Consider the following 6,000-nt stretch of genomic DNA (forward strand, 5'->3'; position numbering starts at 1 on the left):
TTAATGAAACACAAGCTGCTCGTGTTTTTAGTGAATCATCCCGTCTCTCTATTTTTTTGGCAGGAGAGAGTGCACATGCAAAACAAATATATGTAAACATTTGATATGAACAGTAAATGGATGGAAACACTTACTTATGTAAATGTTGAATAAGAGGAGAAGAAGGGGCCAAACTGCACTACAGCCATTTATTCTGCTAGAGAACCCTAAAGCAAGACACTGACCTGCTTCCTGTTCACTTGCTGTGGTTGCTATGAGACAGAGTTTGAATTTTTTGGTAAACTTTTAAATTAAAGATGTAACTAGTCAAAGATTTTCTTTAAATTGAAAAAAAATCCTAACAGTAAATAAATAAAATGAAACAGTCAGTACTTTCCCTTCCATTTCTCTTCCCCCTCTACAGATGCTGCTTGTTTGTCCCTATGTTGTGTCATCTTTCTCCCTTCTCCCCCTTCTTGCCCATCTCCTTATTCTCTTTGTCTCCCACTGTCTATTTTCCCTCTTCCTCCATGCTTCCACCAGACACACACACTTCCTTTACCTCTGCAAGTGCTACATTATTAATTGCTCTGCATTGGCCATACTGTTGAAAAAATGCACTCATAGTGACAAAGGCACAGAATCTACTCAAACAATGCACACATACAGTACTCCTAAATTCACTTACATGGGATGACACAGGATGTGAATATGCACAAATTTATTTTCCACACATGTTTTTCTTGTTGTTGTTGTTGTTGTTTTTGTAGCTTTATACACCATGCATATATTCTGTCTGATCTCATCATACATGTAAAGGTAAGCCCGAGGCAACTCCCCTCTGAGGCTTCAGCGTTACGCTGGTAGTGATCACAGATTGGTTCCCATGTGCATCACTACATGTGCCTTCGTCTTTGTCTGTGTCTCTTTGTTTGATGTCTACCCTGTGCGTGTGTGTGTGTGTGTGTGTGTGTGTGTGTGTGTGTGTGTGTGTGTGTATTTGTGTGTGTTGGTTTGTTTTTCTATTTTTTCTGTATGTGTCTGTACTTGTGAGGATGCAATGTTAGCCTGTGACGGATGACTGATGCATATATCTTGTATAGTAAGTGTCCTGAGTGAAATATGACCCCACTCATTATGTGGAGCCATAAAATAAATTATAAAAAGCATAATTTGATCGAGTCAGCTGTGGATTTATTCTTTCAGAACCAGCAAAGAACAAAGAAAAGAAAAATGTTCTACAATCTCTTAAAAATAAGTGTAATCAGTGACACTTGCCATGTTCTCATTACTGTTACTAGTTGTGTAGTGTTACTACATTAATGGTATTATTGTTTTTTACTGAATGCTGACTTTTATTTATTGTGTTTGACTATAAATGAATTGTGGATTTAAACATTATATAATATAAGTGAGCCAGTTTGTATTTGACCAAGTTACTTAAACTGTGTTTACCTGAATGTGCTGCGATTAGTTATGGAGATCTGCGATTTCCATGGCCTGTTAGCCAGACATGAGGGTTTGAATATGTGACAGATACACAGAATTAAAGCGTTGTATCCTCATTGGTCACAGGCATAATCTTAAGTCTTATGATTAGATATGGCGATATAGCTGAAGTGCTTTCATTGCTTCAAGGGTTTAAAGCATGTGTCTTTCGGCCACAAGGGAGTATTTCTGTGTGGGCATGCAGGCACTCTTGTGTGCATAGGAACTGCTACTGTACAACTTAAAAGTTCACCAGCAGCTTTAGTGAGGTACTTTATAAAACTGTTTGATTTCACACAGCAGCGTGCGCACGTCCATGCTAACCGCGTTATTGCCATTCAGCTGAAGAAACATGCGTGATACACAAGCACCACGAGACCCCACCCCCACATGCAAGACCTGAAGAAAATGTGAACGCACCTAAAGAAATCATTAATATTTAAACAATTCCACCAAGACCCAGAGAAAAACACAGGACATGCAAGCTTGCTCACTGAAGAATCCATCTGATTGACAGATAGGTTTGTCAGGGTGATCTAATGTCCTCACTTTCACCTCATTCCTTCCTCTCCTCTTTCCTTCACCCCTCTGAGAACGACAGAGCACTCCCTTAAATATAAATCAGTGGAATCACACCACGTCAGAAGACTAGCTCTCCCCTGTAGTCTCATCAATCACCAACATTGCCTGCCCACCACTCTGTCTCCATCTGTCTGTCTCCTTGCTTTCTGCCTTCTTCCTTGGCCACCATCTACCTAAGTGTATTTGTGACCACATTTATTTTATTAGAAGATCATTTTTCGTGCTTACTAAGAGTGAATAGAGCTAAAGACCGAGGTAAGATGTAAAACATGGTTACACCAGTAATTTATACAAAGTATCAGGGAAGAACTGAGTGTTGACCCTCTCCCATGCAAGGTTAAAGTGTGAAGAAAATACCCTGTAGTTAACTGACAGAAATTTATTTTAGTTAGTTTTGCACTTACAAAACTAAGTAAAATAAAAACACATACAATTACTGTTTTCAGTTTTAGTATTTGCCAAAAGGTAATTTTTTTGAAATAGCATGACGAGGTTTTGGTACATATGCTTAATGCCATAATGTCTAAATTTTTGTGCCTGTTTGAATTTTTTCTTTTTTTCTTCCCCTAGCATTGCAATATAAACTGCCTTGAGGTGACTGTTATTGTGATTTGATGCTAAATAAAATATAACTTGACTTTTATCCTCCTAGGACCTGGCGTCCACATATGTGGACATCACATTTTGGGTTGTCTAGACCAATATACTAAATTTTGCCCTACAATGGCCTGATATCCACTTACGAAGACGTTATAGTGCTACTGTTCTATCGAAATTTAAAGTTAATGTCCTCATGTGTGGACCTCATTTTTCTCAGAAACAAAAATCAGGTAAAAATAAATCTCGTAATTCTTTATTTTTCCTTTTATCAGATCCCAATCAGCCCAAATAGCAAAGAGAAATTAAAAATGCATGCCATGAAAGAGTTCAGGTCTTAAAGCTGCCCATGACAAAAATTGTTCATATTACTGTACATTACAAAAAAGTAAATCAATGAAACTGTTAAAAGCTAAACTGCTGACTACACATTTTTCAAAAACAAAAAGCAACCTGAAAAAAGCACCCTGCAAGCTAAATATAACTAAATTGGGCTATAAAGAAAATTTAATATAGGAAAAGGGAAATATAAACAAACAACACCGAAAAACACAAAACTATGGCAACTCTTTTCAAGTGCTATAGATTTACTCTTCTATGAGGTAAGTTGAGATACTGTAGTTACAGTTTTCAGTTTGTTAGTTTTTTAGCAGGATTTTGCAAAAAAAGAAAAAAAGAAGCTACCTTGCCAAACTTCAGGAAAGTTGGTGTAAAGGTGAGCATGGGCCAAAGGGAAAATAGGAACTTGTACATACACAGACAGAAGAGCACTGCATCGAGACACCTGCACTCTCTACACGCCTACACTCTCCAAGTGTCACTGCAGCAATGGTGTAGTTGGCACTATTTTCATCTTGTCTCACTGTGTGTCCTCATGACAAAATGTGACCCCAGAAAAACCCTAACAGGCTTAACCGGAACTACAACAATTGTGATTTTGAGCACTTTAGCATATTTTTATGCATTATGGTTTGTCAGCTAAAAAATGGTCAGCTGATTGGTCCAGTCAGACCTTTATTTAAAATGAGGCAATCAGCTTCATGAGTAGGCGTAATTACAACAATGGGACCTCGTATCTTTATTTGTTTTCAGTTTGCTCTGCTCCGCTTTTAAAATTGCTGCAGAGCTAGCTTGTTGGCATGGTAATGTATGAGTGTTTTGTTAACTTAAGTCAAGTTTGAATGTGAGCAGATGACCAGTTGGTCTCTGGTGATCAGTTATGGAAATGTTATCCCTTCCTTTGGACATATGCTAGAGTGGAAGCAATGTCACACTGACAGCGGAAATGAAATGCAATAATTGACACTTCTGTTTGATATGAGGCAAATAAATGGGTGTAAATCAGTTTGACTCTCCATAGGCAGAAGAAGGCATCCATCTAGATGTGACAAGGAACTCATGACAGCATGACGAGATGTTAGCCTTAATGCTGTCACTCAGCGGCTCAACTGTAATGTTAGCTATAGCAGAATGCTTCTTATGGATGGTGGGTGCAGAAGGTACAAAAAAATTGGTTCTGACAGGAAAATGCTTAGTGTCCAACTTTCAATCAAGAACAGATTTTGCTATTTATAGTTACGGTTGCAAAACTTTTTGATTACACCTTCATATAACCTGCAATCACAAAATACAACAAAACGCTCACAGTGGGAATCTCTGTCTTCATCCAATTTTCTCTATGCCCTTTTGAATATACTCTTCTTACCGTGCCTAGTTCTTCTCTGCTCTCCTTTCTTTTTTTCCTCCACCATTGTGACAGGGTAAAAGCTGCTGCTGATTCATGTTCTTCAGATGTTACATACAAATACACACACATCCAGCAGCGCTCCACCACAGACACACACACATACATGCACACAGCATACAAGGACAAAAAACAGCAGGAGAGAGGTGATTGCTCCAGGCAGTAGTTTGTTAGCTACACATTACCTTGCCTGCCTCCTTGGGAACATCCTACAGTGACAATATTTACATCCATTTTATCATATAACTAAAAAAACAACATTTAAAGTTATCGAGGTATGCTTTGTATTCATTGGATTATCAGAAAATATGTCAAGGCTTTTAGAGTCTCAGTGTATTGGACTTCCACACCACTAGATAATCTTACAGATCAAAGATATGGCATGAAACCAACTTTATTCTTTAATTTATGCTGCACAGTAGGTAAAAGAAGCATTGGTTGCAGGGGTAATGTGTAATATAAGACAGCAGGGAACAATGATAAAGCACTGGTAAATTTATGGGAGGAGATATCTACAGTAGCTATAACATCACCAGCTGCACTTTTGCCAACCTTGCAAGAAGAATGTATATATTGGACCTATGCTTTCAGCTTATTTATTTATGCTTTTTTTGCATCATTTAGTTATTTTACAATGTGAATCCATATATTTAGAAAGTGTTCGCACGTATTGTAAGGGTCGAATTTCGGTGTGTCTCCGGCATGTTTTAAAAATGCTGTTTTTAATTTCATGGTTTTGTTTCTGTAAAATGCAGTTTCACATTGTTGCAGATCACAAGTCTAAGAAATGAAAGCAAAAGATTGTGGGTGATGTGAACAAGGAATACATATAGTGCCATTTTAATAATATAATGGGATATTAACACAGTTCAAGTATTCACATACGTGTGGCTCTCTAGCTGAAATAAATCACAGAAAAAATATTGTATGGCTCATTGTGGCTTTTTAAAAGCAAACTATGATAAACCAAATTGTTCAAATAGCATATATATGATTAAAAAAATCTGAATCATTCTTTTACTTTTATTTAAATATCTCCTCAGTTATCCACTGAGGCATTTTTAGTGTGGATGTGTGATACAACATTCATTTCAAGACTTTTGACCCCCACGTTGACACTACTGCTCAACTCACAGTTACAAACAAAATATGTGGGTTACCCTAAAAAAAGATGGTAAAAAGCACTCAAATCTCACACCAGAGGCCAGAATTCACATCACATAACCTGACCTCTTTGTCCAAGTTAGACTTGAACAAAAAAAAAAGTACAAAAACATAACAGAAGACTGGAAACAAACACTCATTCTCAATCCAGCCCAAGGTTTTCTTCCACCCAGCCTGCTGACTTACTCCTCTATTCTCATTACACTGTAGTTATCAAGATACAAGAGGTTTTTGTCATTTGTATGTCAACGAAATTTAAGGTGACGAGCTTGATGAAATAGATTATAGATTTAATTTTGACTTGCCGGACCTCTGGACTGTACTAGTTGAACAGCAGTGGTGTACTGTGTCCATATGGTGTGTATGTCCAACAAACATCTTGACCGCTGGGCTGACACTCATATCATTGCTCATCTAGCAAATGCAGATATGCACATGGTTAATTT

This window comes from Oreochromis niloticus, linkage group LG6 (genome assembly GCF_001858045.2).
Source record: "Oreochromis niloticus isolate F11D_XX linkage group LG6, O_niloticus_UMD_NMBU, whole genome shotgun sequence".
NCBI classification, from domain to species: domain Eukaryota; kingdom Metazoa; phylum Chordata; class Actinopteri; order Cichliformes; family Cichlidae; genus Oreochromis; species Oreochromis niloticus.